The following is a 22,229-nucleotide window of genomic DNA, read 5'->3' on the forward strand; positions in this document are numbered from 1 at the left end:
AGTGGTACCCAGGGTGGGTTGGCCTGGGAGGGCCCGGAAGCAGGGAAACCCATTGAAAGATTATGGTCTGATTTGGGGTCCCGGTGACAAGGAACTGAACCAGAGCAAATGAGAGAGGAGAGGAGAGGGGGGGTTAGGAAGATGTCACAGACTGGAGGTAGGGAAACTGACCCCGCAGATGACCACAGAGGTGATATATTGAGTGTGTGGGTGTGTGTGTGTGGGGTGGATGGATGGGTAGTTGGGTGGATGGGGCAGGTCTCAGAGGGTTCTGGAAGCTCCTTCTGGATGCTGGACTTGTCTGGAGCCAGCTGGCCTGGTTGATTAGGACCAGGGATGCCAAGACCAGGACTCAAAGCTACAGCCTGTGGCTCTGGCCCATTTGTTACAGATCTGTTCAGGGTACAAAAACACTTACTAAGTGACAGAGTCTGTGGAGCAGTCCTCAGGCCTCTCCACTGCTCAAAGTGCTTCTGACTGGGGAAAAACTGCGAGTGCGCCTTCCCAGCCCATGGATTTTCCTGTGGGCCATGTCTACTCCTCCTCTCCTTATCCTACCCTCCAGGGTGCCCGGTAGCCACAAGCTTTGCACTTTCTGTTCCCTCCGCAGCTGGCTCTCAATCTGAGATCTGAGAAACTTCAAAATTACTGTGAAAGCCTCAGGGGAGACCCACTTCTTTTAAAATTGCCTATGAACACAGAGGACAAAAGCTTAAACCCAACACGGATCTAGTGCTGTGTTCTGAGCTTTGCCCAAAAAGTGGGTGAGGGGTTGGGGGATAAAAAGAGTGGTTTACTCGGGGACACAAAGATCTCCCCAAGCTTTAACAAAAAATACTGCTATCTCTAAGTTTTCACAGAGCTGCGAGGCTTCTGTGGTTAAATGGCTCTAAGAAAGCCATTTCACAGAGGATGTATGAGTCAGAGGAGGGTGCGGGCCTATCTTTCCCCCTCTAACCTGCTTTTATTTTGATGTGTGCTAATTCCGGGCTACTTTCTACCTAAGGATGCTTTTCCAGTGTCTGGTCAGGTGGCAGTGGGCACGTCTGCCCCCTTGAAGCCCCAGAAGGCTCCCGATCCCCAGAGTGTCCACATGGTGGCGTACGAGGTCCAAAGAAGTTCCTGGAGGCACCCCGGCAGCGCCGGCGCCGGGACGGTGTTTCTCCCCTGAGGAATCTGCGGGCAGCGCGGGACCCGCCCGGAGCCCGGAGCCCTCGGGGGCCCAGAACGGGGAGCCGGGTTCACAAGTCTGGATGGGCTAACCCCAAAGTCACCAAACACGTGTGTGAAATGAGAGCTCAAGGAAAGACCAATACTGATAGGGCCCGGGTGGGAGGGGTTGGGGTGGGGTGGGGTGGGGGAAGCACAGAGTGTCCCCTCCCCCACTCCCCACCCCCCGCCCCCCAGAGGGACCTCTAGCCCAAGCTGCAGCCTGAGGGGTGGTGTGAGAGGGGAGTTGCTTTGAGACTCTGGAAAAGTTGCTTTGAAAAGGGTCCCCTCAAGGTAACATCTTTAAAAAGCAGGACAGTCCTTCTTGGCTGGTTCAGGTGCAGAGGCAGAGGAATGTATGAAATGACCTGACGGCCCTCGCTTACAGTTTGAGGATTCAACTGGATGAACCCCCAAATCCTGCGGGACGCCACCCTTTTTTCCCACAGCCCGGAGTCCAGGAGCAACCCCGCGAAGGGTCAGGGTTAAAGAGGAGGGTGGGGGCGGTGCAGGTCGGCCTGGCCAGGCCCGAGGAGCTGGCCCTTTAAGGCTGGGCCTTGGCTGGCTGGGAACAAAGACCCGGGAATGTGGGCTGGGCCGGCCTGCGGAGCCACCCAGCGTGAGTCATTATATTTCTTGGGACTTGGGAATCCCTGGCTCTTGCCTCCTCAGTCCTCTGGCCCTAGCCCTAGCCCCCTCCCCAAGCAGCCCCTGGCCCCCTGCTGCAACCTCGGAGGCGGGGCTGCCCCGAGCCCCGCATTACCTCCACCCAGCTCCACTGGGCCCCTTTCCTCTGGCTCCTTAGCACAGGGCCAGGGCCTGGGGGTTAGGGCTCCCGGCCTTGGGGCCCAGTTCTGCCTCGAGGCTTGGCACTTTGGGCCTCAGTTTCCGCCGCTATTACAGAAGAGGAAAATCCCATCTCTGGAGCTGGGGAGGCTATGGGGAGACAGAACTCATTCTATCTTTGTTTCTTCCCAAAGAAAAGAGAAAACTCCAAGCTCTTCTCATGTTTTCCTTCAGTCTGGAAATTCTCAGTGACTTTTAGTGACCCTCAGTATCTTCTGTCTTATTCCAGCCCACCCCACTCAACCTGAGGACAGGCCCAGGAGGTGGGCAAACTGGGAAAATTATGCAGCAGACCGAACCAGAGATTACAAAATCCCTGCTTAAAATGCAGAGACCTGTGGGAAAGGCACCCCATCAAAATCAGGCCGAAGACACCTGAACGCCAGGAGAATGGGGGTTGGTAGGAAGTTGGAACAGGGGTGGGTGTGGGGACAGATGGGGTTAGATCCAGAGTCCCATGCTGGAGCACCACGGGGGTCTGGGCACCAAGAGGACATGGATTTGCTGACCCAGGTGGGATGGAGCAGGGAGGCTTGGGGGTCGGCCCAGATCCACTCCATAATTTCCCCAGTTTGCCCACCTCCTGGGCCTGCCTTAGCACAATCACATCCTCTCGCTTCCTTGTCCTCCCCTCTTGTTTCCACTGGGACTATCCTTCTTGTTTTGCCAGGTCCAGCTCCTGAGGCTGGTGTGGATTCCAGCCCTGGAAGTCACCGCCGCTCGCTCCATTGTTCTGCCAGACAATTATGGGTCCCTTCATCCTTGTTGACCTATCTTTTTGTTTCTTTACAAAACTTGAGTTGGATAGGAAAGGAAAGCCTGTTTTAACAGAAAAGTAAACAGACTTTTACATTGTTCATTGGCGTTATGGTCAGTGGGGACCACAGGCTCCAAGAGATCATTCTGTCCTTTCACAGAAACAAGATTTCAAAGGGGTAAGTAACTGTCCCACCACAAAGCCATGGAATGTTTGGGACCTGGAGCCTGAGGCAGGGAAGGAGCGGGCCGGGAGGTAGGGCCTTGTGGCAACCAGGAGAGTATCACAGAGGGCACCCTGGCCCAGGGTTCAAATCCTGGTGCTACTACAAGTTGGAGGTATGAGCAAGCCAATCGCCACCATGGGGTGGCTTTTTTCCATCAGTGAGATGAGGAGGGTTAGAATACGCAATTTCCTGGGTCCCTCTGAACCCGGAGTGATGTAGGAGTGGGGAAGCCCCCAGTCGGAGAGTCTCAGGGGTTGAGGACGTTCCCCCGAGAGAGAGGGAAAGGTCAGGCAGCTGTGGAGCAAGGCCCAGAGGCAGCCAATGAGTCACTTTGCCCCAGGCAGCTCAAGGGCACTGGTGACCAGCCAGTGAGTCATTAGTGTCAGCCCTGAGAAAAGCCATATGCGTGTCTCATCTCCTTGTGTATCCGCTGGTACTCAATGCTACAGACAAAAGAGGCCCAGAGGAGCCCTTGCCCGTTGGCCCTTTGGTCTCAAAAGGACTGACTGTCCAGAAAGGCCAGGCCTCTCCTGAAAAGCAGATGGGAATGAGCTAGAAGGCTGGTTTGGGAAAGAGCAGATGCCGGCCCAGGAAGAATGATCTGCGTAAACATTTGGCTTGGGGTGGCCGACTACGCCAGTTTGCTTTAGATTAGATGCCCAAGATCCCTAATCCTCTGTCAGAATTAAGTTTGAGAGAGTGCCTCGGGTCCATCTTAACTGTGCACAAACTCAGTTCCCCAGGGGACCCTAGTTGTTTCTACTGACAGAGGGCTTACTTCGTGCCTGGCAGAAGGCTGAACGTGGGACCTGAGTCATCTTATTGAGTCCTCACGAGAACCCCGGGAAGCTGGTGAGGGCATGATCGGTGTAGTTGAAAACTGGAAGCTCAGAGAGCCAAAGTAACTTGCACAAGGTCACACAGTACAGTTTGTGTCCCCGTTTTCTATGTGCCAGACCCCATACTGTGAATCCTTACTCCACCAGCTCCCAGAAGTTGAAGGCATACTCCCTACCTCCAAGGAGTTTAGGTTGGAAAGATAAAAGATGTGTATGAAGAGGAAAGAAGACAACTTGTCCCTAAGGATACATATGCATACTTGCTAAGAGGAGGTAGAGCACCGTTAGCAAGTGAGACTTGCCTTTCAGCTTTCTCGAACCCGCAGTGTCCCTGAGCCTTGGCCCAGTGCAGGAGAAGTCAAAAGGCTTGGGTTCAAACTGGCAAGAGGTGACCCAGGCAGGGGGGGAAGGTAGGGTTGAAAGAGAGAGATTTGTACCCATACCTTTTGAATTTTGAACCATTTGCATATTTGAACTATTGAACAAATAATAATAAATTTAAGACAAAAATGAATGTTCATCCTAACAAGGCCAGTGGTTAAAACAAAGGGGGAGCTTCTCCCTCTATGGAATGGGAGTCATGTCTTCCCTGTTTAGCACAAAGCTGCTGTCTTTTCAACAATTTTAACATCAGCGAGATAAAGTGGGTGAGTGGGCTTTGAAACTGGGAGTCAGATAGGAGGTGGGAGAGGCTTACACTTGCACCTGTGGGCCTAGAGGCGTTTTCAATAATATGTTGTGACTCAGGGCCTGTTCCAGCCCAAATTTCGAAGGAAGGCATCACTCTTCTTCCTAGCCGCCCCTGAAGTCTTTGAAATGCCTCTCTCTGCCCACTTGGCAACCTCTGTCCTCACCCAGAGGAGCCTCACCTGCCAGCTGCCCCAGGCCCATCCATCGGGGAGGGGAATTCTCAGACCAGCCCACCTCCACTGGGTCTCTGGGGTCTCTGCTGGGACTCAGTGGGGCAGGCCCTGGCCACTCGCCTCCCTCTACCCCTCTCTCTAGCCTGGTGGCCTGCTTCTCCTCCCAGCCCCAGGAGGGGGCAGAGAGCTAACCCTTACTTATGACCGCTCACTTGGCTGGCCTGCTGGTGCCAGGCACAATGATGTTCAGCAGCCCTGGGCCACACCACATTACTCACTGTTCCCTGAACGCACCCCACCCTTCCCGGCCTGCTCCTGCTTAGCTCTGGGACGTAAGGCTTTTCTTTCCCATGCCCTCTCCACCCAAGCTTCCCCTCCCTTCTAGAACCTGTCGCTGGGCACGCTCTACCCAGACCGTGGACAAAGGCTGGCTTGCTCCGTACTGGCCTAGGGTTTGTTTAGACCTTTTTAGATGGCTCCTCTGGCCACCTACTTTACTGTAGGGATTTCATCTTAGGTATGGGTCTCCCCTGGGCCTAGCTCCGTGACTTGCCTGTATTCAATGCACAATAAAGGATGATAATATTGAATTTTTTATTTGAAAGAGTTTGGTTCCTTTTTTCCTAAAAGGTAAAAAGAAAGGCTTTTTGAGGGTGGGATTTCATGCGCAGTAACTTCTGGGCAGGGAGGGCAAAGGAGTAAGTGTTTGGACAGTGAATTTGCCTTTAAAAGAAAACCCCCAATCCAGGGAGAGCCCTTTCCCCTGGGCTGGTATCTGGCCTCAGGGAGTGAATGACTCAGATTGGAAGCTGCCACTGATATTCAGGCCAAAACTGCAAAAGTTCAGACCCCTGAGGCCTCGGTCTGGGGCAAGCGCTCTGATTGAGGGCGTCCTGTACCAAGAGCAGTGGCTCTCACTCTTAAAAATCAACAGTCTCTTAAACCACCTCTGGTGGGGTGTCTTTTGCGTGCTATTCCGGTAATAATAATAATACCCAACTGACCCAGAAATCTCCTCCAAACCTTGGGCGCAGGCTTGCTGAGAAGCTCCAGCCCTTGGCCCAGGGTGCAAACCCGGGCTTTAGAGCCCAAATACTGACCACGTGGGCAGAGCTCCCCCCCCCCCGCCCCCGCCACCCCCCATGTCGCCCCTGGCTCTGCAGTACCACTGTTTACCACCAGGGCCCCCCCTCCAGAAAATAGCTCAAGGAGCGCCAGGCTAGCTCCACCTGCTAGCGGCTGGGAGCCCAAGCGCAGATCTATGAGTTCAGGAGGTGACAGGGTTGCTTTCTAACAAAAGGGGGCTATATATAAAAGGAAGAGAGTGTGCGGGGAGGGACAGGAAGGCACAGAGGTTGTGTTAGGAACCCCATGTGACCTGTTTGCTCTTTCTTAGTAAGAGGTCACCTTGTCAGTGGCTTTCAGGAAACACCGTCATCTCAGTTAGGGTCCAAAGTTAATCATGGCTTTGCCACATAGAAATTTCCAAAGAATTTTTCTGCACTCTCCCAATACCCTCGACGAGAGTACTTCCTGAATTAGCACCTTGCTCTGGGGCTTCCAGACATTTGCTCTAGGCCCTACTTTGACTTTGGGGTTCTCCGCAGCATTCCCCAGCCTTACCCCGCCCCTCTCTACTCCCTGTACGCCTCTTCATCTTTCAAGGGCCAACAAATCGAGCTGAAATGTGAGCAATAATAACGATAATGCTGTGGGCCAGACATGACCCCTGCGATGTGGGTGGGAACAGTTCCGTTTTACAGGTGAAGTCATTGAGGCTCCCCAAGGTCACCTGCCCAGAGTCTCCAGATACTACATACAGGATGGTCCTATGGTCAAAATCCTAAAGTCATATTATCTCTTCTGTACGGGTGGTTCTTTCAGGGTGGTCCCTGGGGAAGCAGCAGCAGCAGTGCCTGGGAACTTGTGACAAATGCAAATTCTTGGGGTCCAGTCCAGACCGACTGAATCAGAAACTTGGGGGCAGAAGCCAGCAATCTGTATTTTCAAGGGATTTCCCCCCTCGAGCTCAGGCTGGATGACCACTGGTCTACACCGTGTTACCAAATATCTTTACTGTCTTCTAAGCTCAGTGCTGGACCCTCCGGTACTGATTCTGTCACTGAACTCTTTAAAAAAAAAAAAAAAGATTTTATTTTTATTTATTTGAGAGAGAGACAGAGAGAGAGCACACAAGCAGGTGGAGGGCCAGAGGGAGAAGCAGACTCCCTGCCAAGCAGGGAGCTGGATGTGGGACTCGATTCCACGACCCTGAGACCATGTCTGAGCCAAAGGCATATGCCTAACCAACTGAGCCACCCAGGCACCCCTGCCACTGAATTCTTTTAATAGTACCTGTTTTACAGAGGAAAAAATTGAGACTCGGAATGATTCAGTGACTTTCCCCGGGCTCACTGAGCCGTTAAATATCAGAGCTGGGATTTGAACCCAGGCAGGCTCTGGAGTCTAGGTGCTTACCCACAGCAGCAGTCTCTGGCAGCACTGGCCCTATAAACCTCTCAAGAGTGGACACTGAAGTATGTAGACATAACATATTTAGATCTTTCCACTGTCCTTCACGCCGGCAGCTGGCATATCTGGCGGCTCCTGGCTACCCAGTGTCCACTGCTACCCAGCGCCCACTGTTACCCAGCGCCCACTGCTGCCCAGTCGCTGTTCCTCCTGAGCCCGTTTATAAGAGTCTGATACGTTTACCCTTAAGTTCCCTTTATGTCTTCACTCAGTAACATTTATTGAGCCTTTCCTGGTCTTGTAGAACCTTGGATTTTGTGGTAGGTCCTATATCCGGATGGGAAGCCTAAACACAGGTAAGTGAAAATGGCTTTCAGAATCATGAATCCTAGAGCAAAATATCACCATTCCACATGATAGTGTGCATGTGTTTTTGTTTTTGTTTTTTAAAGATCTTATTTATTTGTCAGAGAGAGAGAGAGAGAGAGACAGAGAGAGAGCAGGCACAGGCAGATGGAGGCAGAGGGAGAAGCAGGCTCCCTGCGGAGCAAGGAGCCCGATGTGAGACTTGATCCCAGGACGCTGGGATCATGACCTGAGCCGAAGGCAGTCGCCCAACCAACTGAGCCACCCAGGCGTCCCTGTGTGTGCGTTTTTAAGGTCCCCACTAGATTATACATTTTTTAGAAAGGTTTTATTTATTTATTTGAGAGAGAGAGAGAGAGCACGCACAAACAGGGAGAGGGGCAGAGGTAGAAGGGAGAAGCAGCCTTCCCACTGAGCAAGGAGCCTGACTTGGGGCTTGATCCCAGGACCCTGGGATCATGACCTGAACTGAAGGCAGACACTGAATCGACAGAGCTACCCAGGCGCCCCTGTCCCCACTAGATGAGGAGCTTCCCAAAAGTGAGGATGATTTCCTTGGGCTTTCAGGCGATTAGAGTCAGAAGCAGTAAAAGCTGTGCCCACAATCTGGCGACAGTCCAGGTGAGGAGACCTCATGAAGCAGATCCTATCTGACATGGAGGTGGGAAAAGGGAAGGTGGTGCCTTTCCCACCCCACCCAGGCCTGCCGGGAGAGCCTGCCAAGATTCCTACTCAGTTCCGTTCAACAAACATGTTTTCAGCCCCTATCACGTGCCAGGCATCTAGGACACAGCAGAGATCCCTGTCTTCCCTGTATCCCTGTTCTCCTAATCCCTAAAATGACAGGGCTTAGCAGAGAGTAAAGTGTAATAAAGGCGGTGTGGGGTGGGGTGGGGGGCGATGGCAGGGAAGCCAGGAGATAAAAAGACCTTTTCAATCCCACGCCAGCTGATCAACGTCATGGGAATGAGGACTCAATCTGCCTTGTTCCCAGCTGTGTCCCAAGCCTGGCACCTAGCCCCGCGTGTCGAATGAACAAATGATGCTCTTGTCACCCCTGTCTTCATTCAGTGGGGCTTGAGAGGCAGAAGCATGGTGAATTGTGCTCCACAGGTCTCTCTCTTCTTTGGAGCCCCTTATAAGGGCATGTCGATTCCTGACCCCTCTCTGTCCTCCCTACAACTTTAGCGTCCACCCTCTGTTTGTGCGCGCGGGCGTGCGCGCGTGCGTGTCTGCTGTCCCTGTGGTTGCAGTGCCTGGGTCCTGGCATAGATGAGAACAGCTGCTCGCAAGGAACGATGCTGTTACACTCCCTACAGCCCCAGAGGCAGATGGGATCAGCATAAAGACAGGAGTCCCTAGAGCAGAACCCTAGGGACCCCAGCCAGGGTGGGATCCACCGTCAGGGGTCTGCCAGCCCTGCGTCACTGCACCCAGATAGCTTCAGCCAGTCCAAAGAGGTCTCCCAGCCTTTTGGGAGACCTACAGCCCGAGCCCCCCAGGAAGCCCCGCTCTGCCGCTCAGGCCCTGCAGGTGCAACAGACCCCGCCTGACTTCTCATACCTGCTCTCCCTTCCATCCTCAAGGTCTGAATGTAGAAGGGAGAAGCCAACATCACACATTCTGCACTCTCAGCGACAGCTCGGACACCAGGGGCCGGGGGCTGGGGAAGTGGAGGTTGAGCAAATGGTTGGCTTTGAGCTTGGCTCAGAATGGAGGCTGGCTGACATTTCTTCTTTCCGTGGCCTGGGGCCAGTTGTGCCACCTCCCTGTTTCTCCAGCTTCCTTCTTTGGAGAACGAGAGGATCCCCGCCTCCTTCCTCATTGTGATGACCTAGCTCCTGGTCCGGTCTACAGACATGGAAGGAAAGAACTTCAGCCAAACTCTGTCAAACCCTCAGGAAAAACGTCCAGTGGGTCCAGGCCGGTCCTCATCCCGCCCTCAGGCATTCTCTAGATCTAGATCCACTGTGGGTGCTGAACAGATTAAACAGCCCAAATTCCAGAAGTTTGCCAGATTTATGGCAAAGAGCTGCATCTGTTCATAACTCACCGTGTTCCAGTCACTCTTCTGAGTGTTTCTAAGCATTTTCTCCCTTCTCATAGAAACCTTATGGGAGAAGCAGACTCTCAGAGGGACTAAGTCGCATGGAGTCACATAGCTTGAGAGATCGGAGCCCAGATTTGAACCCAGGTCTGTCTGAGGCCAGAGAGCTCTAACTCTTAAACAGTGTGTTGTTCTGTGAGCTTCTGCTTAGCTTTGGAAGGCCAGATCGCTGAGGAAATTTTCCCTCTGGTGCCTGACACAGCAGTAGTGTGTGCTGGGGCAAGGAGGAAGACAAGAGGCAGGAGGAAGGGAGGGATGGCGGGGGAAAGACAGGCAGGCCGGCTAGCCCTGCCCCAGCCGCTGGCCCCGACCCATCTTAGAAGGACCCTTTCAGAGCCTGGGGCAATGCCCCAGGGCAGTGAGGCAGCCGCTGGGTCACTGCTGTGCCCTCACTCCCTTTCTAAAAATACAAAGGGCACGGACTGTTCAAGGCTACCAAACAGATATCCAGTTGCTCTCTGGGGTCAGTCGTATACGGGCTTGATCCTGCCACCCAGCACCTGCTTCCTCTGGGCCCCCTGCCCGAGAGCCGACCCCGGTCATCCCTGGGGCTGTTTACTGCAAGACAAAGTCCAGTTCTGCAGCCTAGGCCCTGCCCAGCCTCACCCCTGGTGAATGGTGGGGCGCCTGGACACTTGTGATGTCTTTTCCCCTCAGCCCAATAGAGCAATCACTTTGTTGCTGGGGTTCCTTTCCTACGGCCATCAAATAGAGGGGCATTCAGTCTCTCTGGCCCCTTTGGAATTGGAGCAGCAGCCGGGTTCCAGGATAAGAATAGTGGTCTCTGATAATCCCTGGAGTCAGGCTTCAGCACTGTCCCTCCCTCACTATGGGACGGGGGACCTCGGTTAGCCACCTATGAAAAACGGGCATCACATGATCACAAAACAGTGCTAGCATTATCCGATTTTTAGGTGCATCTGAGAAGCTATGGACTAAATGGGAACGGTGTCCTCTCTAGTATTCTCTCCCTTTTTGCTTTCTCTGTATTTTTAAATTTTTCCTCAATGAGCCTCAGCGAACAATAAAAGAGATTGAACAATGAGTAGTAAAAGAAAAAAAAATGTTAAAACAGCCACCACATCACTGGTGTTGAAGTGTTTGTCCTGACTTATAGGACAGTTTGAGGATAATGTTTATGAAAATGGCTTGCGGACTTTGAAGTGCTTTGCAAGTGTCTGGGGTTTTTAATATAATTACGCCCGCAGGCACTTTGGAGGATAATTAGCCTCCACCTCTGTACCAGGAGACACTGTATCTGAGAAGTCCCACTCTGGACCTCGTGGGCTCTAGCCTCACTATGTAGGAAAAGGAGACAGTGATTGTCCATGGGACTTCTTGCCTTGGGGGAGGGCCTGGCCACGGGATGTAACCACCAGGCCTGCTCAGAGCATGAGTCAGCACATTGATTGAGCACCCACTGTATGCAGTGCCCCGTACTCTGTACTGAGTAGATAGCTCTGTTTGCTCTCCAGTCAGTCAGCAAACACTTACTAAGTGAGCATCCATCCACTGGGGGCAAGTCAGAGCACAGAGGGCGTACTGTGGAAATGACTAATTCCAACAGGGAGTTTGTGATCAATTGTAGAGAGTGATGGGTGCCATGTGAGATATGGATAAAGTGGGAAAGTAGGAAAACCTCCATTGGGGAGGTCAGAGGAGACCTCATGGACTTCAATGCCATCTCAGCTGGACCTTGAAGGATAAGAAGAATCCTTCAGAATGTTCTTCCTCTGGTAATCATGGAGTCTGTCTTAGGAACCAGTACCCTAATGGGAGGGGCTCATAGACACATGATAAAAGGTTGCCAAATGGGTATAATGTAACCCACAGTAATTTGTAGGGCCCAGTACAGAATGGACATATGGGATCCCAAGTTCAAAATTATTGAGAATTTCAAGATGGTGACAGCCGAGCACTAAACCAGGTGGGGACCCTCTGTGGTACTGTGTCCTTCTGAACAGGTGCTGTGAAGCCAGGCCAGCCTCTTAGTAAGTGTGGGAGAAAAGCATGAAAGATTTCTTGTTGCCATGAGGACCACAGGCCTTGGGAAACCCAGTGACTGCTTCAGTGTTTGCATCTTAGGTCAAGGTTGACCTCCAAAAGGTGAGGTAACCTAGCCTGATCTGGTTCTGTATTTACCTCTTCCCTTTGGCGGCCAGCGCAGTGTTCTGCCTCTTAAATAGTGGTGCCCAAAAGCCCAGGAGCTGTTGGCTCCTTTCCCAAGAGCCAGGATTGCGGAGCAGCAAAGAACACAAATTCAGGTGCCTTCAGCGGTAAAAGTGGGGGCAAATGCTTCTCACTGGGAAGTGTCAGCTCCACCTAAAGGCATTCAACCTCAAACCATGCACATGTCCCTCTGCCAACAGGACAGCCCAGTGGCCTGCCTTCTCATTTTATAAATGGAGAAACTGAAGACCAGAGCAAAGAAGGGACTTGTCCAAGTTCCCATAACTAGACAGTGCTGAAAATGGAACACAGGTTTCCCTAATTCCCATTAGGGACCCTCCGCCGGCCAGCCGCCTTTCTGTGCTCTCTGCACAGGACTAGGATTGCGGGGTGCTGTGCTCTGCAGTGGTCTTCAGATCTCTAGAATGATGCACTTCTCTGGGCTCTCGCAGCATGGGGAGGAGTTGAGGTCTGGCTGGGTGATGTGCATCTGACCTGCCTCTATGCCTATAGCTCTTATTCATAAGCAGATGGTAGAATTGCCAGTGACAGGAAGGCGCCTGTGCCAATGCCTGGGGAAAACAAGGCCAAAAGAACACAGTAGGTACCTGGAGTGGGGGCGCAGATTCCCATCCCGCTACGAACAACCTAGCAGGTGAGGAGGCTCGACCTTCCTGTGGGGTATCTTTGTCAGGGTTAAAGGGCATTGGAGTCCTGACCTGGGTCAACAACAAGACTAGGAGAGGCAGGAATCAAGACTCAGGAGACCAGGGCGCACTGTGGACAGGGAGTTGGGACCCCACTGGAAGCTGTCCCCTCTGCGGGCAGCAGGTGTGGAAGCCCTGGGGAATGCAGACAGGCTGAACCCACAGCAAAGTCCCCTCAGTAGGAACCACTCCAGTTATTAATTTGCAGCTCAAAGTACCCTGAGGGTGTCAAATATTTACATTGTACGGGACAGAATTTTTACACATGTGTAATCTTACAGGATTTCCATAGCTGCCTAAGGACATGAGCTGAGGCTGCACATTAGGGACGAGCTAAGTGAGCCCCAGAGGAGGGAAGCTGCTTTCCTAAGGCTGTAACTGGGACAGAGGTCTGAGTCTGAAGCTCTGGGATCTGGCCTCTAGCTATTCTCCATCCTTCACCTCTTTCCAGTGCTACAGGTTATCCTCCTGTTCTCTATGCCTTTGTGGAGGGGGTAGCAAGAGAGTCCGATATATTAGAGGCAGACACAGATTTGTAGAGTAGTGACTGAACATCTTGTCCCCACTGTTTGAAATGTCCTCTGCTCCCCTCCTTGGTATTGACACAATGAGCTTTTTCTTCCATCAGGGATGTTATTTCTAACATAAGGCCTTTGATGACACCTTCCCTCTGATGACTTTTCTGTTCTCTCATTGGACTGTGAAGTCCTTGAGGGCGGGGACTCGGCACGGAGCTGGCACTTTTGACAAGTACAAGTTGTTTAGTTTATGAAGGGGGGATGGGCTGTATGACTTGCCAGGCCCACCGTTTGGACATAAAATTGCAAAGTGAGCCTAGTCTATTCCCCAAACCAAGACACTGTAAAGACAACCCGACTTGGTCATTGCATACATGCTGAATACAACAGGGCTCCCCTTTAAAAAACTCCTGAGCTGTGCTATCCCCAAGATGGTGATCTAGGTTGTTCCCGACTTCACACCCTCTCCCAAGAAGAACAGCTAACAACTATTCAAGAGTAAGACACCGCCGAGAGGATTCGAGACCATGGGGTATGTCTGAAACACCCCCTTGCACCACAGAGACCAAGACAGACTGCACAGGAAGGATGGCTGTTAGCTGAGCCTATTGTGGTGGTCATCTCCCAAGGTATATAAATCAAGCCATCGTGTCATATGCCTTGAACTTATACAGGGAGGTATGTCAAGTATTTCTCAATAAAACTGGGGAGGGGGACGGGTAACAGGGACTTGGACGCACAGAGGTAAGATGGCCATGCAAAGACAGAGGCAGAGATCGGACTTAGCCATCCCAAATCAAAGAAAGCCAAAGATTGCCAGCATCCACTGGATGATACAAGAAGTAAGGAAGGATTCTTCTCTAGAGCCTTTGGGTGGGAGCAAGCCCGACTGACACCTTGATTTTGGACTTTTAGCCTCCATTTTAAGTAAAATTAAATTATCTTTCTGGGGAATAAAATCCTGTATGCGAACAGCCAAATTAATTTACAAGAGAGTAAAACGGGGGAGGGGAATTCATATTGTGAATGGATTCCCGAAGACTCCTTTCAATCGCACGCTTGATGAATAATTTTCTTTCTTTTTTTAAAAAGATTTTATTTATTTATTTGAGAGAGAGTGGGGAGAGGGCAGAGGGAGACAGAGGGGGACAAGAAGACTCCACACTGATCATGAGCCCAAAGTGGGACCCAAACTCTCAACCCTGAGTTCATGACTTGAGCTGAAACCGAGTCCACTGTTTAACCCGCTGAACCACCCAGGTGCCCCAAATATTTTTCTAATCTTAGATGGTGAAAAGCCTTTATAAATATGACAGGAAATCCAGAAACCATAAAGGATCAATAAATTTGACTGCATAAAATTAAAACTATTGGAATGCATAATAATAATAATAATAATGGTATATACGACTTTAGTGCTTATTTCACGCAAGCGCTAGGATGAAACTTTATATGCCTACACTCATTTCATTCTTGTAACAACCTCATGAGCTAAGTGTTGTTCTGATTCTTCAGTTTACAGACATGGAGCAAGAGGTTGAGTAACGAAACTATGGTCATTTGGCTCATCTGTTGGCGATGAAGCTGGAGTTGGCCTTCAGACCCCGTGCGCCAGCCACTCCCTGCATTGCCACCATAAATGTCAGAAGACAAAGACAAATGAGAAAAACGATTGCAACACATAGGACAGATGACTGATTTCTCTGATATACACAGAGGTCTTTAAAGTGAACCCAACAGAAAAATAAAGGATGCTAAACAACAGGTCACTGAGAAGCAGATGGCTGAAGTGTGCGCACACACCCATGCCCGTGTGTGTGCCCGTGTGTGTGCGCGTGTGTGCGTGCGTGTCCCCATTACGCTGGTTGCAAAGATTTAACTGGCTTGATAACATTCAGTGTTGGTGATGATGTGAATAAACAAGCATCTTCATACACGTAGTGGAATGCAAACGTAATTTACTACCAAATGTACCCAGATCCCTACACTCTTTTCAGAAGGACAATTTGGAAATTATCTATTAAAATTTAAAATATTCTCATCCATTTACCTAATAAGTGCACTTGTGGGAGTTTCTCTCACAGAAAATGGTCTCCAGAGTGCATTTCATCCACCAATGAAATATTATGTATGTCTTTAAAAAACAATGAGTTAAGGGTGCGTGGGTGGCTCAGTCATTAAGTGTCTGCCTTCCACTCAGGTGGTGATCCCAGGGTCCTGGGATCAAGCCTGCATCAGGCTACCTGCTCGGTGGCGGGAAGCCTGCTTCTTCCTCTCCCACTCCCCCTGTTCGTGTTCCCTTTTTCCTGTGTCTCTCTCTGTCAAATAAATAAATAAAATATTTAAAAAAATCAAAAGAAAAAGGATGAGTTAAAACCTTATGCATAAACATGGCAAGATATATAAAACATACCTAGTGGAGGAAAAAGTCATTACAAATATGATTATGATCTTGTATTGATACAAATTAAACAAAAAATTCAGACTATCTGTTTTAGATTACTATACATTTGTAAAGCACAGGAAAAAATATGGAAGGAATTTGTGTCACAATAAGGAATTTCCCTAAGTTATATATTTTCCTAATTTGAATTTTTAAAGAAATCTCTCTATACCCAGGGTGGGACTCGAACTCACTAGCCAAGAGATCAAGAGTTGGACACTCTACCAACTGAGTCAGGTACCCCCTCAGTTTGAATTTCTAACAACCAGAAGGTCATTCTTTTATAATCAGGAAAAACAGAAGTAAAGATAAAATGTAATCAAATCCATCAATAAATATTAATATAGTATATACAATATACTATATTAACAGAAAAATTATATAATCATAGTATAATTATATGATCTTATATAATTATAAGTTATATAATCACAATAATTATAATTATAATTACAATAATACATAATATATAATGTAATATTATAATATACAATATGCAGTAATTATATAATATATACTATAATATCATATATAATAATTATATTTTATAAATATACATTATAAATTAAATAACTAAAACAAATTAGATTAAATAAATTAAGTAAAAATTAAATGTAGATAAAATATTTAGAGATATAAAGCTAAAATTGACATCAGTGTTTGTGATAGGGTAGCAACTCCTGTGTATTCATAATCTGCAATCTTGCCCCAGTCGGATTCAGCCTGAGGATGACTTTTCCGGATTTTATTTAAGATTTTATTTATTTATTTGACAGAGAGAGATCACAAGTAGGCAGAGAGGCAGGCAGAGAGAGAGGAGGAAGCAGGCTCCTCGCCAAGCAGAGAAGTCTGATGCGGGACTTGATCCCAGGACGGTGAGATCATGACCCGAGCCAAAGGCAGAGGCTTAACCCACTGGGCCATCCAGGCGCCCTGTACCATTTTAATTTTAAGAAGTTTTTCAAGTGGCAGAAATTTAACCTTTGTGATGTCTATTAATCTTTTCCTTTGTGATTTCTGTCACTTTTTTTTAGATTTTGTTTATTTATTTATTTATTTATTTGAGAGAGAGAGCGCATGAGCCGGGGCAGGCACAAAGGGAGACAGAGAGAGAGGACCTCAAGCTGACTCTGCATTGAACTCAGAGCCGACTCGGGCTTGATCTCATCACTCTGAGATCAGGACCTGAACCAAAATCAAGAGTCAGATCTATTTTGTGATTTCTGTTAATCTTTCAAATTTATCTTGATAGTCTCTGTTCCTTCTTCCATCTTTCAACTTTTTACTTTATGTTTTTAAGCCTATTATTAAGTCTGCAGAATTCAGTGTGTATTTTACACTTACACTTAAAGCACATCTCAATTCGTACATTAAATTTTCAGAGGTTCAAGAGAAATGTAGTCTTCCCAATGCAATAAAATTGTGGTTGAAGGAGAGCTATTTTACTGGCTTCAGTATTTACATTTTAAATTAATTAAAATTTCATAAAATTGACACAACCCAAATGTCCATGAATGGGTAAATGGAGAAATACAATGCGGTATATCCATATAATGGACCACTATTCAACAATAAAAAGGAATGAAGCCTGGATACATACTACAGTATGAATGAACCTCAAAATACTATGTTAAGTGAAAGAAACCAGATTCAAAAGGCTGCAAACTGTATGATTCCATTATTATGAAATGTCCAGAATAGACAAATCTATTGAGAACAAAAAGCAGATTGCCTGCCACAAGGGTGGAATGGAAATTGATAGCAACTGGGCATGAGGAAATTTTTGAGGGTGATGAAAATGTCAAGTGAAATTTTAAAATTCAGTTCCTTAGTTACATTAATCACATTTTGAGTTGCTCCATAGTCACATGTGGCTACTGGTTACTGTGCTGGACAGGGCAATTCTAAATATTATAATTCATAAGCCTAATAATTACAAATGGAGCAGTGTACTTTATGAAATTCTTACCTTTATTTTTTTTAAGCTAAAGTGCAATGAAACTGCAAATTAAGCCTTAAATGACCACATGTCATAAAACAGAATACTAAAGCTTAAGTCCCTAAAAACTTGAAAGTTTAGAGGCACCTGGGTGGCTTAGATGGTTAAGTGCCTGACTCTTGATTTTGACTCAGGTCATGATTTTGAGGTTGTGGAATCAAGCCCCACATCAGGCTCCGTGCTCAGCACAGTCTGCTTGTTCCTCTTCCTCTGCTTCTCACCACCACCCCACGCCCCCCACCCCCGCCACACTCAGTCTCTCTCTCTCTAAAATAAATGAATAAATAAAATCTAAAAAATTTTTTTAAAAACTTGAAAGTTTAAAATAATGCTTTCAATATACATTTATATTCCAAAGGATAAACTAAAAATTCAAATATACAATAGTCAAGACTGCATAGTACTTACTTAAGGATAGACATATTGATTGATAATAAAGAATTGAGAGTCTAGAAATAAACGATCATATTTATTGATTTTTAACAAGGATGCCAAGACAATTCAATGATCTTTTCAGCAAATGACACAGGGACAAATGTAAATTTATATGTAAAAGGATGAAGTTGAAACCTGGCCTCACACCACATACAAAAATTCACTCAATATGGATCATAGAGGGGTGCCTGGTTGGCTCACTTAGTAGAGCATGTAACTCTCTCTTTTTTTTTTTTTTTTAGATTTTATTTATTTATTTGACAGAGAGAGAGAGAGACCACAAGCAGGCAGAGAGCCAGGAAGAGGGGAGTGGGAAGCAGACTCCCCACTGAGCAGAGAGCCCAATGCGGGGCTCAATCCCGGGACCTTGAGATCATGACCAGAGCCGAAGGCAGAGGCTTAACGCACTAAGCCCCCCAGGTGCCCCAAGCATGTAACTCTTGATCATGGAGTTGTGAGCTTAAGCCCCACATTAGGTGTAGACATTTCTTAAATCAATCAATAATCAATCAATCAACTTAAAACAAACAAAATACCCAAATGGATCATAGACCTAAATTAAGAAACTAATACTATAAAACACTTAGGAGAAAGTATAGGAGTAAATCTTTGTGACCTTGAGTTGGGCAATGGGTTTTTAGATACAATGCCAAAAACATAAGCAATAAAAGAAACAATAAATTGAACTTCATCAACATTAAAAACTTCTGTGTTTCAAATAACAGCATCAAGAAAGTGAAAAGAAAATTCATGGCATGATAAACGTAAGGAAAATAAAAGACCTCAAGACTGTGAAAAAACAAAGAAAGTGAGAAGTAGAACTCATACAATGGGAGAATATGATTTACCAATCATATATCTCATAAGGGATTAATATCTAGCCCATATAAGGAACTCATTCAATTCAATAAATAGGAAGACAAATGATCCAATTAAAAATGACCATTTTCTGAAAGTGCTATATGGACAGCCACAGTTCACATGAGAAGATACTCATAACCATCATCATTAGTTATCATTGCAAATAAATGAGGTGCCATTTCACACCTGCTAGAATGGCTACAACAAAAAGCATTGAAATACCAGCTGTTGATGCAGATGTGAAGAAACTGGAAGTCTCGTTTCTGGTGGAAATGAAAAATGGTGCAGCCACTTTAGAAAACAGCTTGACCGTTCTTCAAAGGTTAAGCATAGAGTTAACCATATGATCTAGCAATTCCACTCTCGGATACCACCCAAAGGAAAGGAAAACATATTTCCACACAAAAACTTGTACCTGAATGTTCATAACAGCCATGGCAGAAATAACCCGAATGTCCATCAGTCCGTTTGGTCTCAAAACCAAATCAAACGTAGTGTATCTGTACAGTGGAATGTTATCCAGTGATGACAAGGAATGGAGTACTGACACAAGGGATAACATGGATGAACCTTGAAAACATTATGCTAAGTGAAAGAAGCCAGACACAAAAGGCCTCATATTATAGAATTTCATTTATATGAAATGTCCAAAATGGGTAAATCTATGGTGGTAGAAAGTTGAGTAGTGGCTTCCAGGGACTGGGAGAAGTGAGGAATAAGTAATCCTGGTAGGTTTCTTTTTCTTCTTTTCTGTCTTTTTTTTTTTTTTTTTTTCCTTGAGGGAGGGGGAAGAGAGAGAAGAGGGAGAGAGAATCTTAAGCAGGCTCCATGTCCAGTGCGGAGCCCAACACAGGGCTCAGTCTCACAACCTTGAGATCAAGACCTGAGCTGAAATCAAGAGTCAGATGCTTAACCAACTAAGCCACCCACATGCTCCACTCTCTTGCTTTTTAAAAAAGGTTTATTTAGTTAAGCAATCTCTACATGCAACATGGGACTCAAACTCATGATCTCTAGATCAAGAATCACATGCTCTTCTGGTTGAGCTAGCCAGGTGCCCTCAGGTTTTCTTTTAAAAGTGATGAAAATGTTCTGGAAACAAATGATGGTGTTAGTTGCACAATTCTTTTTTTTTTTTTTTTAGCATCTTTTAAAAAAATTTTTTTTAAATTAACATATAATGTATTATTTGTTTCAGGGTACGATTTTCTAAATATATTAAAACCCATTGAACTATATGCTTTAAACAGGTGAATAAGACATATATATATATATATGTACATATATATATATATTCCCAAAAAGTTGTTTTTAAAAAATCAATTATAGATTTCATAGTTACGGGAATTATGGGAATCAAAAAATATTATGGAATGTAATAAAAGCCATGTTTGCTTGTTTTTTAAGATTTTGTTTATTTATTTGACACAGAGAGAGATCACAAGTAGGCAGAGAGGCAAGCAGAGAGAGGGGAGGGGAAGAAGCAGGCTCCCTGCTGAGCAGAGAGCCCGATGTGGGGCTCGATCCCAGGACCCTGAGATCATGACCTGAGTTGAAGGCAGAGGCTTAATCCACTGAGCCACCTAGGCGTCCCAGTAAAAGCCATGTTAAAGCTAAATGCTGGGTTAAAGCTCTGCCTTTGGCTCAGGTCATGATTCCAGGGTCCTGGGATCGAGCCCCGCCTCGGGCTCTCTGCTCAGCAGGGAGCCTGCTTCTTCCCCTCCCCTCTCTCTGCCTGCCTCTCTGCCTACTTGTGATCTCTGTATGTCAAATAAATAAATAAAATCTTTTTAAAGAAATCTAAATGTTTTCATTTGAGGCTCCTGGGTGGCTCAGTAGGTTAAGTGTCTTCCTTCCACTCAGGTCATAATCCCAGACTCCTGGGATTGAGCCCCTCATCAGGTTCCCTTCTCAGTGGGGAGCCTGCCTCTCCCTCTCCCTCTTCTGGTCCCCCAGCTTGTGCTCTCTCTCTCTCTTTCTCAAATAAATAAATAAAGAAAATCTTTAAAAAATAAAATAAAATGGAAGAAAAGAGAAATCTGAATATCTTAAATAAATCAACTTCTCAAATTAAGTTGTTAGGTTAACCAACAATAATATTGCTTAATGCAATAATTGTACTGTTTATTTGGCAGAACATTAAGGCATGATAGTTAGGAAAAAAGGAAAAAAGGGGGAAAGCTTGCTCTAGAAAAGAACATGTATTAAATAAGCAGCTCAGTCAACTCTGAAACTGATCTTAGAATAAGTAAGAACGTAATGAATGTGAAGGAAACACCACAGACTTATCAGGGCAACGGATACGTTATTCATCAAATAAATTTCAAATAACTTAAATAATAATTAAAGGTCAAAAAGAAACAATAAAAACAGAAGATGAGATAGTGATCCTGTAGCAGGGAAGGATTTTCCAAACAAAAAATGTGGGGACACCTGGGTGGCTCAGTTGGTTAAGCATCTGACTCTTGACTTCGGTTCAGGTCCTGATCTCAGAGTGGTGAGATCAAGCCCGAGTCGGCTCTAAGCTCAAGGCAGAGTCGGCTTGAGGTCCTCTCTCTCTGTCTCCCTTTGTGCCTACCCCGGCTCATGCGCTCTCTCTCTCAAATAAATAAATAAATAAATAAACAAAATCTAAAAAAAAAGTGACAGAAATCACAAAGGAAAAGATTAATAGACATCACAAAGGTTAAATTTCTGCCACTTGAAAAACTTCTTAAAATTAAAAAGGTACAGGGCGCCTGGATGGCCCAGTGGGTTAAGCCTCTGCCTTTGGCTCGGGTCATGATCTCAGGGTCCTGGGATCAAGTCCCACATCAGACTCTCTGCTTGGCGAGGAGCCTGCTTCCTCCTCTCTCTCTGCCTGCCTCTACCTGCTTGTGATCTCCGTCTGTCAAATAAATAAATAAAATCTTAAAAAAATTTTTTTTAAAGGTACATGGGGTGCCCAGTTGCCTTGGTTGGTTGGGCATCTGATTCTGATTCTTGATTTCAGCTCAGGTCGTGATCTCTGGGTGGTGGGATGGAGCCCTGGGCGGGGTGGGGGTTCTGTGCTGAGCATGGAGCCTGCTTGGGATTCTCTTTCTCCCTCTCCCTCGGCCCCTCTCTCCACTTGTGCACTTGAGCACTCTCTCAATAAACAAACAAATAAACAAACAAATAAAATCTAAAGGTACATCATACAGATATTTCAAATTTATATCCCGAACAAAGACTTACTTAACATGTGTTAAGTATATTTATGACCTCAGTTTTCTAAAGTAAAACAAAGTGCCATTCTATACCCTGGGCAAAAAACCACAATGCTGAACAGCAAAATGTTGGCAGTTATAGGTCGTGAGCTTACGAGAACTGTTTGGTTCTACTACCTGCATGACCTTAAGCAAGTCATTAAACTCTCTGTGCCTCAAATTCC

General features: G+C 46.8%; 1 protein-coding gene across 1 annotated transcript in view; it reads right to left on the reverse strand.

Annotated features, from left to right (window-relative positions):
• The window catches only part of NINJ2 (ninjurin 2), a 77,570-nt gene that overhangs the window by 2,591 nt on the left and 52,750 nt on the right, over window positions 1-22,229 (reverse strand). The gene's annotated exons all lie outside the window — the stretch shown is intronic.

This window comes from Mustela nigripes, chromosome 6, assembly GCF_022355385.1.
Source record: "Mustela nigripes isolate SB6536 chromosome 6, MUSNIG.SB6536, whole genome shotgun sequence".
Taxonomy (NCBI): Eukaryota; Metazoa; Chordata; class Mammalia; order Carnivora; family Mustelidae; genus Mustela; species Mustela nigripes.